Source organism: Pinus tabuliformis, chromosome 9 (assembly GCF_031772625.1).
Source record: "Pinus tabuliformis cultivar Carrire ecotype Pingquan chromosome 9, CPIR1, whole genome shotgun sequence".
NCBI lineage: Eukaryota > Viridiplantae > Streptophyta > Pinopsida > Pinales > Pinaceae > Pinus > Pinus tabuliformis.
The window spans coordinates 1,552,708,424-1,552,722,092 of NC_142307.1; the positions used below are offsets into that span (position 1 = coordinate 1,552,708,424).

A 13,669-nucleotide genomic window follows, 5' to 3' on the forward strand; every position below is an offset into this window, starting at 1 on the left:
CCAATTCATTATTACCAGGTTTGGTGTCCCGAACGCTCTTGTTTTTTATAATGCATCTTATTTCTCTGGAAATTCTATGTTTGAGTTCGCTATCAAAAGGGGATTTAAATTGAGGTATTCTGCAAATTACTACCCTCAGGGCAATGGTTTGGCAGAATCCACCAATAAAAACCTTATTAGAATTATTAAGCAAACTATTGAACAGAATCATAAAAACTGGCATAAATCTTTGATATTTGCACTATGGGCTGATAGAATAACTCAAAAATCCTCTATAGGCACTTCTCCATTCAATCTAGTGTATGGAAAGGAAGCTATCATACCAGCTAACTTAGTGCTTCCATCCTTAGCTTTAGTGCAGTTTATTGAAGAAAGTCCCTCATCTTCTATTCAACTAAGACACGATCAAATTTTGAAACTAGAAGAAGAAAGGGAAAAAGCCAGAATTATACATGCAAAACATCAGCAAATTATCAAGTCATCTTTTGATACAACTTCAACCAGTTCAAAACAATTACAAGTTGGTGATCTAGTTTTGAAATGGGACAAAGCCCATGAGGATAAAGGAAAACACACAAAGTTCCAGAAAATGTGGCTCGGACCATTTCAAATCAATGAGAAGATAGGCCCTTCTACTTTCATACTGCAAGATCTATCAGGAAAGAGATATTCTCTTCTTGTTAACGGCCTTATCTTGAAAAAATTCTTCAATTGAGGACGTAACCCATTCTCCCTTTGTAAATATTCAATTTTCAGCTAAATTTTTGTACATAGCTTAGATTTTTAGGATTTTGGAAAAATAAAGTTAGCCTTCCATTGGTCTTTACTATATTGAAAAAGTCTCTCAAAAGAAATAGTTACGATATTTGCTTTTAAAATGGAAGCCTTAATTAAAAAGAAGATTTCTAGGAAATTAGGTATATTTAGATTCTGAAACTCCATTTTATTTTTGTGAACTCTTCTCAAGGGTTAGAAGTACTGTAAACCATTTTAATGTTTTTAAGAAGCCTGAAAACAGTTATCAATATAAAACAGATATTGATTCAATCTTAGCATCTTCAACTCTTATCCTGTCATCCATCTTCTCTTAAGGAGAAAATTGTTCATCCCATTCATCAAGGGTTATAATTACTCAGAGTGTAATTCTAAAATATATTTGAGGTGAAAGATAAGAGGTCTTATTACAATCCTGCTTACCATGATCATAGGGAAATAATTCAACTGACATTACTAAAACTGCATATCAAAACAAGGTAATGGCTTATAATTATAAGACAAGGGGTCTCATCACGAGCCAACTTGTTCAGTTAAATTACAACCAGTGAATGGCATTGTCAAATAGCTGGCTACCAAACCAGGATAATGGCTTTTTATCTTACAAAAAAAAATAAAAAATAAAAATACAAAATATGAAAACATATTTATGGATTCATTCTTTTAATTATACTCTGAAATGGATGGGATAATGAACGATCAAATGGTTAAAAGGTATCCCTGTCGAGACTATAGACGTTTGCTGACAGTAGAGGCTCTACCTATGACAAAGGAGTCATTATAAAGCTAAGTTGGAAAAGTTTTTGTTTTATCATTAGCAACCAATTAAGGCTAATTTAAAACATAGAATGTATTTAATTCTAACATGAGAAGAGAATAGCAAAAATAGTTATCATTACATTCAGAATTTATGTTTGCCTAGTTATATTAGAATTTTTCGCTCAGATAAGATTTTCAGATTTAAAAAGTTTAAGTATTTTAACTTTTCCCAGAGATAACTGTTTCTCCCAGTGAATCGCCAATTGTTGTGCTGTACAACAACCCCCCATTTCATAAAAATTTTCTTTAAAAATCATAATATGAAATGGGTCCCTTTTAAACATAGATGTGTGAATAAATTGGTATTAACTTATTATTAGAAAAAACCCTCATCAAAAGGTCCGACTGAAATATGATATCCCTTTTAAACAATGATAAAATAGGTCTTTTAAACAAATTATAAAGCTTTTCATTATTACGATAAAGCGATCGCAAGATCGCATATCGCAATAATAAGAGAAACATAAATAAAGGCCCAATGAATTACTCTGATCCGAAAAGGGAAATCGCTATCGGATATCGGGAAAAGGCAAAGCGCATCGTATATAAGGCACCCCCCATTCCTCCGATGCGATAAAAGGTATTGCTATCGGCAATCGGCTGTGGTAATCAATTCATTAACTGTGACACCTTCAAATCCCCCGATGCGATAAGGTGTATCGCCATCGGTGATCGGCGATTTTGCAATAGTGTAAGTAAAGTGACCCGAGCCCTGTCCCAATTGCGATACATTAAATCAAGGCGCGTGTTTCTAAGCATATTAAAGATTGGCATGCATTATATCACCTTTGGTGATTGAACGATATTTTGGACTATTATTAAAACCCTCCCTTTCACGTCACCAATCATCAAATGCGATTAGCCGCCAAAAATCTAAGCCACGCTTGAATCAATTATTCTCCATATAGACGTTATGATCGATATTTAAAAGCTCCCTTATCATGATTGACAAGTGAAGCGGCCAATTAATGAAGCAGTTATGCCGAGATTTTCCACTTAGATTCTATCTGCGGCAATTTCACTATGATCTTTGATTATTCGTTAAAAGATATAACTCTTTCATATTGGCTCATGTTATCTATTTCTTTGTATCACACTAGTTTCCTTCCTTGTGCAGAATTCCATCGAAGTATCAAGTTTTAAGCAAATGGGAAAGAAATCCAAGAAATCTGCTGCAGCAGCGGCCCCTGCAGTAACAGTCCAGCCCACCAGTGACCCAGGACCAAGCAAAAAGGGTCTAATTTTAGACACTACATGTCTCAGCCTTGGAAATACAAGCTGGTAAAGCATCTATAATTTAATTAAGGCAGAAGAACCAGAGGAAGTGTCCGAAGAAGCTACTGCAGGCTCAACTAATAAATCAGACACCTACATGAAAGATTTGGTCGACTCATTTTTACAGAGGATAGCAGCGCGGGAGAAAATTCTTCCTTACACTGATTTGGTTAGATGGGTGGTCGAACAAATTCCTATTTCTAATAGGATGTTTTGCACAGTTGATGGAAGAGTTTTCGGTTCATTTCAGCCTGACGACTTGAGGAAAATGTATCATTTGCCTGAACCTAAAAAGAAATACAACAAAGCCTTTCTGGAGAAATTCGCAGAGGAGAATGAGACGGAATCAACCCCGATTAGACATTGGAGACAGAATCCCACAAAGCACAAACATAAATCATCGGGTAAGTACTCCGTGGATTCCTTGGCATCTCCTTACTATTACGATGGGGCAATGATGTGTAGGATGTGGGGAATGCATGATTCAGCAAAATTTACTATCGAAATGGTTCCTTTAATGGAAGCGGCTGTTAGTAGTTATGTCATGGATTGGGCGAATATAGTGTCTGATAAATTAGCCTCTGCAATTCTTGATTTTAAATTCAATTCATGCAAAACCACCAAGACTATTCCCCCCTTCTATTACAGTGCTTATGTTATGGATATGCTTTGCTTTAATTTCGAATACCCGATACTTGGGTGGAGGTGGACGCCACAGGACCCTAAGCCAATCCACATCTATCATCAGATGTTATGGAAGGTACATTATAAAGACCACTTGTATCAAATCTGTAATGGTTTCATGTTGCCTATCTATTATGCCATTTTTGATAAGCCTGCCCCAAGGACTTCCGAGGAGGCAGAAGTTGACTTGACTGCTGTGGGAAATTGGTTCGTGGAAGATAAGTTCACATATATAAGGGTGTTTGGTAGCGCCACAAGACCCCGTGTCCTCCCATTGTATGTACCTGATAAACTGTTGGCACGAGAATTAGCTTACCAAATAACAACCGATGGAACATCCAAAACTCTTAGGACTTCCAAAAAGCAGTTATGGCCCATATTCCCTTTGAGATGTGGTGTTTATACCATACTTGATTACAAACATGCTGAGAAGGAGACAGGAAAAATAAATATGCTCAATCTTTCGACCATCCCTAACAAGCAATTCGATCCCCGAAGGTTGCCTATAATGTGCTTGAACAGGCCAAACTTACTAAGTTTGACCATGAAAATGATGAATTTGATGATCTATTTTCTTCAACAGAATCATTGTCTCAGGTTAAAACATTGGCCAAGATTAAATATAATGATGAAGGACTGGTAGAATTCAATAGGCTCAGAGAACAGAGGTTTCAAACTCTGCCTCTGGACTTATTGGCTACTACACCAACAACTAAGTCAAGTGAACCTAAACATAAGAGTATTGACGAGCCTCCTGCTACAGAGAAAATTCCCGAAAAGGAAAAAGAGCTAGAGAAAGGAAAAGAGAAGGAAACAGAGCAGGAGAAAGAAACGAAGCAGGACAGTGAAGTTATTGATTTAGAGACTCAAATTGATCCCAAACTCCTAAAAGAGTGGCAACAATTTGAATCTATTATAAACAATCCTGAGACTTCACAAGGATTCGGCACACCCCAAGTGACAGTCAGTTAAGAAACAACCACGACTATGGTTCCAAGTGAAGGGACCAGTGGCCTACCCAGTAGCAAAGATGCGCAAATAATTCCCAAAGATCCATCCAATCAGATTGTTTTACAAATAGAAGACATACAACCATTAGATGTCTTTTACAGTCCTAAACACAGGGCTGTGGTTAAAATATAGAGGAAAAGGAGGAGACTTGATCATTCTTCCCTTTTGCCAGATCAAACAGAGATGGCTAATGTGGTGTGGAAGGAGGAATTGAACCCTTCCGATGACCTTATGAAACTCTCCCAGTATGCCGGAGCATATTCGACAGCCACCATGGATAAAGCCTCGGAAGTAAGCAGTCTCCTTAAGGAAAAATATCAAGTGATTGGTTCATTGCAGTCGCAGGTGTCTGAAGCACAACAAAAAATAGAACAATTAGAACAACAACTATCAATACAGCGGCAGACAAATAGCCAATTAAATGAGCAATTGCTCAAAGAGAAACAGAGGATAGATTTGAGCGCGGAACAGAAACAAAAGGAATTGTCTGAAGCATTGGCCAGATTAAAGGCGATGAATGAAAAAATGAGCAAGACTAAGGATGAGCAAATCGCTCAACTGTCACAAGAAGTAGAAAAATTCACGAGCCTTCCTTAAGTAGCAGAGTTCAGAACAGAATCTCTACAAATCAATAAGGCATTGATTACGCAGCTAAAACTGCTATGTCATAACATTTCTCTGGCTGAACCTCTTTGTGAGATTACTACATCAATAGTTGATAAATCAGTTGAAGCTAGGCAGGATTTAGAACATGCTGATGAGACCTTAACCAGCTTTCTTGCTTGGCAAGAATCCCGTGAAGGAAAAGCTTCGGATCTGCCCAAAATTCTAGAGTCACACAAAGACATCCTTTTCCTAGAATGGCAGTCGCAACTAATGAAGGCAAAAAGAGAAACCTCAAGATGTCGGTTATCTACTAGCAATTTAATTGAATTTGTCAATGACACTCTTTATCTGTCTAACATGATTTCACAGTGTAATCCAGGTAAATTGACATCGGCCAAAGCCTTGGAACAAACATGCAATCAGGAATTGGAAAAGAATGGAAGACTAATCGCTGGCATCCAAAGTTTAACTTGGGATGGCTTTTCATTTTTCTTAATCAAGCCATACAGTCAGAGAGCCGCACTCAAATGTTTAACTGATGCCATCAGTTGCATGATCCCCGAGATCCAAGATGCCACATATTCAGCCCAACTGAATTCTCATCTAAGTCGCCCTCCAGAATTGCAACCGATGCTAGATATCTGCCAGCTCAAGCTGAAGGGAGACCACCCGAAACAATGAATCATGCTGCCGACTGAGAACAAGCCGATTTTGAGGAGATATTCATATTATAGTTGTACCAATTAAATAGCACTTTTATTTTGTAATTAGTTAGCTTAATTAGTATTTATATGCCCTTTCATGCATTTGGAAAGGGTCCTCAGTTTTTGTATAAACTCAAATCAGTAAGTCACACTATTGTGCTTCTGATCTATTTTTTTATGAAGACTGGGCCAGTATTCTGAATTTTGATGAAGAAAGCTTTGATGACATGTGCACTATTGCCTTTTGTGGAAGTGTTTCTAAGTTAAAAGAAGGAATTTGAATGCGGTTGATATCGGGAGTGATTCAAATAACATATGGTACTATTATCTATGCTCTTGTGTCATTTTTTATGTGAATCGACATTCGTTTAAATTTTGCTATCATTGAATATATGTATGTGTTTTAACAGCAATCCTTGTACTTTTCACTATTGAATGTCTAAGGACTGTTATTCTTTCAATCATATATATGTCTATGATATATATGAGGAATAGTGTAATAATGTTTGCTTGATTGCTTTGTTCAACTATTTGGGCTTAGTAATTATCATATGAATAAATATCTTCATTTACCAACAAGAGTCATCTATATGCCTGTTTGTGGATGAAGTGTGGATGAAGACCATCAAAAGTTATGCTAAAAGCAGCAATTTCCCGGGATAGGATAGTTGTTTATAATTTTACCTTTAGATTAAATCATTCATCCATTACCATTATATATTAGAGAATCAATCATTTATCCATCCTATATACCAATCATTCGGAAACTGGTTCCATTATATCCAGTCAGAGCCACCACACCAAACGGAAAAGGAGCTGCCTTTAAGGTCTGGACCGGGTGGTTATCCCTGATGTTGATGCAGCAATTTTCGAGGCATCAACGCCTTCTAACTGATTTTTTTATAAGTTTTATTGCTTTTTAAATGTTTTTGTCAAAAATTTGACCGTGGGAATTTAATTTGAAAATTTCGCTCTGCGTACACACGAGTTCGACACATATGAACCGTGTATAGAAAAATCCCTATACGTGACTGTGTGAATACTAAACCTGTGTGTGTGCAAATTCAAAATTTGAAAGATTGTTATAATGATTTGAAACACTTTTTTTTTACAGGATGTCGATTACTTGCCATGAAAGAGAGCATAGTGTGATTGATAACGAAGTAATGGGAGATCCAAATGCATTAGATGCCTTGCGAGGATGTGGCTTATTGAAAATATTCAAAATGCCGAATATGAAGGAAAATGCCAGGTTGCTTAAGATGTTAATCCACCACTGGGATCCAGAAGAAGATGCTTTTGTTATTGACCAGATGCCTCTAAGGATTGAAATAAAGGATATATATTTCATCATTGGTCTTTCTCAGAGAGGAGAGAGGGTCAACTCAATAAGAAGAACAAGAGGTAGCCTTAGTGTGGATGACTACATACGCATCTATTGTCGAGGAAACACCAAGAAGATTGGAACCCAAATTAAAATCAGACATGTAGAGAGTCTAGCCTTGAGAATACTTCTTTTTACCATTACCATAGTAAATGGTTCAACTTCTCTACATCAGGCCTCTCGTGTTTCAATGAGTCTTGCAGTGGAGTGTCTCACAATAGTTTTTGATTGGTGCACACCCCTCTTAGCCAATATGAAAAAACAACTTACCTCTATCCAAAAATATCACACAAAGAACTTTGGATATGTAACCATATTGTTTGCCTTCTTCTTTGAGAGAGTACTAGGGCTTCGACCCAAGGTATTATCCACCAGCAGCAGCCCAAGGGATCCACAAATGGGTAGATGGGTTGATCTAATGAAGAGACTAGGGGGTGGTGAGGTCCCTAGAAATACGTTTGATGACGAGTTCTTCCTCTAGTGGGAACAACAAGTCATAGAGGTCGAGGACTAACCCTATGCTGGCATGGACTTCAGAGGAGATCCAGATCTGGTGTTTCCACCGGATGCAGCGTGAGGAGCCATAGGTACAAATGTTTTAAAAAAAAATGTATTTTAAGATTTTTTTGGATTTTAAGTATAAATGAACTGAAAATATTTTTGTTGAGACAAATACTTACAAAATTATTGATCATGACACAGATGTTGGACTAGTAAGACCTGAGGTTCTACCTCGACATAGGCTTCACGGAAGAGATGCAGAAGGAGCCGTAGCAAAGATTGAGAGGACCCTCCATGCTGTCTAGAGTAACTTGGTGAGGTTGACTCACCGAGTACCTATGGTGGCTATAGAAGACCTTCCAGAGGAGATGCAAAGATGCGTGGTAGGAGTGCCACACGAATGGGTGCATTTATTCTAACAGGTGGAAAATGCCATCGTTTTCTTCCATGCTGCTCACCCTAAGCAGGACCCATAGATGGATGACCATATCTTTTTTTTATTAGACATGATTATGGGCATGAGCCCTAATTTTGTAGGAAATTTTTGTCCCAATTTTGTATATTATTTTGGACATAAAACTCTATCTATGTATAGATGGTTTATCATGATGATCATATATATATAGATGATACTTCGATTATTTTTTATTTTTTTAATGTGATGAATGATTTATGTGCCAATCTAATGCTTGATTAGCGATAGAATCTGCAAATGAATTTTATGATCGTGGAATATGAATAAATGTGATATAAAAAAATGATATTTGTAATAAATTCACTCTCATAAATTGGTGATATAAATAAGGATCTCTCACACAATATATGTTATTTAATTGAGATACCACCAGTTGTGAATCCAAGTAAACTACTAATGAATCAATACCAAGAGATATTGCCTCAGATAGTAAATTAATGACAACAGTATATTTAGCGACATTATTTGAAGTGGGACTGATACATATGCCTCTTGAAACCAACAACCGGCTAGATGGATAATAAATCACCCAAGCTGCGGAAGCAAGGTTCCGGGTGTGTCTACTAGCACCATCGACGAACCCTAGATATATCAAATCGTCCATCAATACCTGCCAAATAAGATCAAAAGTATCAACATCACTATGAAACTGATAGATAGATATGCACAAATATACAATATTTACAACCAAGAAAATGCTAGGTCAAAACCTAAGAAAAATAATTTTCTAGATAGAGCCCATTTTTGGGCTTCGCCAACTCGTTTCCCTCAAAATCAATCAACTCATAAGCTCCATTTTTCAAAGCCTTTTTAACAATGAAGGGACCATACCACATAGATTTAAACTTGCATGCCCCCAAGGCATATTTGTCTTGGTCATAGACTAGGGCAAGGTCGCCTTCAAAGAAAACGCTAGGATGGACAACCTTATCATATTGAGTTTTTACTCTCTTTTTATGAGCTTTGTTGATTATGGTTGCATCTCAATGTTGCTCATCGAGATGTTCCAAATGAACAATGTGTTTATCGAGATGTTCCAAATGAACGAGGCATTCTTCAAGACTAGAAGTATTTGGAAGAAGTTCAACAGCTAATTTAAGGGAAGGAATTTCACATTCCACAGGAAAAATTGATTCCAACCCATAAACTAGTTGAAAAGGAGTAAAACCAGTGGCAGTCTTGACTGACATTTGGTATGCCCAAAGTGTCAGATATAACATAATGTGCCAATTGGATCGAGTTTTTTTAATTGTCCTTTTCAGGATGATTTTTAGGGATTTATTCACGGCTTCAACTTACCCATTGGCCTAAGGATAATACAGATATGAATACTCTTGCTGGAAACCCAACTTAAGAGTCAATTCAGACATCATCTGATTTTGGAAATGACTGCCACGTTCAATGACAATCTCTTTAGGAATACCAAATTGGGAAATAACTTGATTGAAGAGAAATAGGGTTGTTGTTTCACCATCATTCTTGAAAGTAGGCATAGCCTTGGCCCACTTAGTAAAGTAGTATACAACTACGATGATATACTTGTGATTTCCTACCAAAGGTGGATTGCAGGTAGTAAAATCAATACCCCACTTTGTGAAAGGACCGAAAATGATCACAGGGAAAATCGGAGCTAGATGCGCATGCATTTTCCAAGTATAAACTTGACAAGGGTGGCATCTCTTAACCGCTTCAATACAATCCTTGAAGATCGAAGGCCAAAAGTAGCCTACACACAAAAAAAATTGGGTTGTTGCAAGCCTAGATAGATGACCACCACAAGCTCCACTGTGGAAATCATTAAGCATAGACTCAGCTTCTTCTAAGGTTAAACAACGTCTAAGGATTGAATCAACCCCGTGATGATATAAAGTGTCACCTATAATAATATAGCTTTTAGCCAGGTGACATAATTTTCTACGTTCATCCTTCAAAAAAGTGAGCAAAAACTTCGAAGTCTAGAGATATATAATAATATCTCCATACCAAGGATCTTGCGAGGAAATAAGAAAAATATGTTCATCAAGAAAAGATTCCTCATAAACTATTTCTTCCTCACAAGGCAACTCTAAGATCAATTATGCAAATACTAAGGATTTCTTAGACTTAGCCGACATGAATTCGAGATCAAATTCTTGTAAAATGACAATCCATCTATTGTATTTTCCCCCAATCACTTACCTGCTGAGAACAAATTGAAATGGATTGACGACTGCTAAGATGAAAGTTTTTCGAAGCAAAATATAATGTCTAAGTCACTGGACAGCATGGACAACTGCCAAAGCTAATTTCTCAATGGGATAATAGCGCAGTTCAGGGCCCACTAAGCCTCAGCTCAGATAATAGATTACATTCTCACAGAAAGCATCATCCTCTTGAACCATAACCATACCAATAGTTGATTCTGTTGCAGCGAGATATAAAAGGAAGACTTTCTATAATCAGGTAGACAAAACAAAGGAGCAGAGGTTAATGCTTTTTCCAAAGCATCAAATGAGTGTTGCGCGAAATCATCCCAAAGAAATAGGACTCCTTTCTTAAGAAATCTCATAAATCCTTTAGTAATATCGATGTAATTAGCTATAAATCTCCTTAAAAAAATGGATTTTCCTTGAAGACTCTGAAGTTAATGAATAGAGGACGAGGGAGGCAACTGAAGTATTTCCTCAACCCCTAATGGATCTACACAAATCCCTTCAGTAGAAACGATGAATCCCAACAACCGACTGGATGTGACGACGAAAACACACTAATTCGGATTCAACCAGATTTTATAAAAACGACATCATTCAAAAATCAACAAAAGATGTTTATGATGATCTATTCCCTTTCGAGAACAAGCAGCTAAATCATCCAAGTAATCTTTGATAACATGTTTGATATCGTGAAAAGCATATGACATGGCCCGCTGAAAGGTAGCTCCAACATTTTTAAGGCCAAAAGGCATATTTTTATATGCAAATGTACCCCAGGGGCAAATAAAAGTTGTCTTATGTTGATCTTATGGATGAATAGTGATTTGATTATAACTGGAAAATCCGTCCATAAACGAGAAAATTTCATTACCTGCACATTCATTGATAATCTAATCAATAAAGGGTGTGGGGTAATTATCCTTAGGACAAGCCTTATTTAGGTCCCTAAATTCAATGCATACACAGATCGTTCCTTGCTTCTTGTCTACTAGGACTAGATTCGAGACCCACTCAATTAAAGTAATGGGGTATATGAAACCTGCCTTAAGCAACTTTTCAACCTCAGCTTTGATAGTTGTTTCTTTTCTAGGGTTTACCGGTCGAAGCTTCTGGCGAATAGGTTTTGCATTTTCATATGTCTTGATCTCATGCTGGACTATAGATGGATCTATCCCAGGAATTTCCTCATAAGACCAAGCGAACACATCTCGAAAATCTTTAAAGAGATCGGTATAAGTTTTAATTTCTTCAGGGGAACAATTAACTCCAATGAAGACATTTTCGATAATGTTGGGATTCCTAGAGATGTTCACTGGAATAGTTTGTGAAATGATAGACATGTTACCTTCGGCTGAAAACTGTGCTGGAGCCAAAGGATTTAAAATTATGTGACCATCACTAGTATATGAAGAAATGGACAGGCTTGATTGTACTTCTCGCAAATGAGGGAGGGAATATGACTGATGATGTAAATCATCCCAAGGTCTCTCAACACCCTTCATTACTTCTAGAATTTCTTCTTCAGATGGAAAAACAGTATCTAAGAAATCCATAGCAGAAGTTGAATCTAGAGTCTAGGTTGAAGCCACATCCCCATCCAGCTCCTTTGGTGAAAAAGGAGTAGGATCGGAGTCTGCAGTGTTAACAATAGATTAATAAGCAATTTTAGCTGCAGACATAGGAAATTCCATTCCACCCACCTACCCCTTATCTAATGTGGTGGTAGAAGAGGGTAAGGGCCAAGGATCCAAAAAATAATGAGTTCTAAAGAACTCTCTTCTAGAAGGTGCCTTGCAAGATGAAATAGAATTAATTCTAGTAATAGGGGCAAGAAAATCAAAGGTACCAATTAAGGAAGAGTACATTCCAACTCCTAGATTCTCTATAGGCTACTTCGAATTGTTCACTAATGGAACAGTAGATTCAGAAGATGCATTGGACTCACCCAAAGAATAATCCATCTGATCAACTGTTACAATTCTCCCTTCATGATAAAAGCAGAGGATGTGGAATAACAATGATACAATAGCATCCATCTCGTAAATCCAATTTCTACTGAAAAGGAGATTGTAATCCAAATTTGCATCAACTATTTCTACTTCAATATTTACAACCTTACCCCCAACACAGATGGAAAGGCTAGAATGATCCCATGCGGTCTATGAGAATGGAACAGCCTGAGGTGATCCAATAGCCTTCCAACATGATATAGACATTACACATGTGGAAGCTCCCTCATCAACTACGGTTCAAAAGATATTGGTCTTTCGATATGTAGACTTGATTTGAAAATCCATATGATGTGGGAGTCTCTTCTTGATGTTCAACATGTCGAATGTAAGAACAAGAGAGTTTTTTGGATCAACTACTCCGATCGCAGTGAGTAATGCACTCCTTTGCGCTGGGCACGACTAGAGTACCTCTAACATCGACATGGCACAAGGAATCTGAGCCGGATCTTCTAAAATAGAGTAGTTCTAAGTTGCCTTAGCATTAGGGTTAATTTTTGAACGTGTAGCGAAGCCTTTTGGCATCCGAGGTATAGACTCAACTACGAGCCTCTCGATATGGAGTGGCTCTGAAACATCAGGAGTAATCTTAGCCTTAGACAATTCTGATTCACCATAATCACATGACTGTGTAGAAACGTCAATATGTGAACTCATCATATAAAAATTTGATGTATTTTCCCCTTCTTGGTTTCCCCCAGTGGGGGTACCGATACTAGAATTCGCGCCAACAAACAACTGCTACCCTTGGGGAAAAGGGTTAGTTAGCATAGCCTGGGAGCTAGAAGACCCTTGCTGAACCAACAAGCGCTGAGCATCTTGAATCTTAGGGCAAAGATGAGTCAAATGGTCACCATTGTATAACTTGCATGGAAACTTTACTTTACTTTCTTCTTAGACTCTTTTTTATCCTCTCCAGTATCATTTTTGGGCTTATTTTCATTACCCTTCCCATCCTGGTTCTTTTTCCTACCACCTCGGATTGTTGGTTTCCTTTGGGGTTAGAAGTTTGAACAACATTTATAGATGAAGGTGGAGAAGGCATGGGCATTGATGTCGATGCCTGCATAGAAGAAGCAGCTTGTAAAGACAACTACTGCAATTAGTTTAGCAAGTTAGTTGTGCTATGATCAATCGATATGACTAGCCCATTGGCATGGGGACTTGGATTTGGCTTGGCTAGATCAAACTTATATCTAGGAGCATCAGGAAAAATTTTCTGAAGAACCCCATAT

General features: G+C 37.4%; 1 pseudogene; it reads left to right on the forward strand.

The window, feature by feature from the left end:
* The first annotated feature begins 2,740 nt into the window (after nucleotides 1–2,740).
* Nucleotides 2,741–13,669, forward strand: part of LOC149154528 (elongation factor G, chloroplastic pseudogene) — a 112,942-nt pseudogene continuing 102,013 nt past the window's right edge.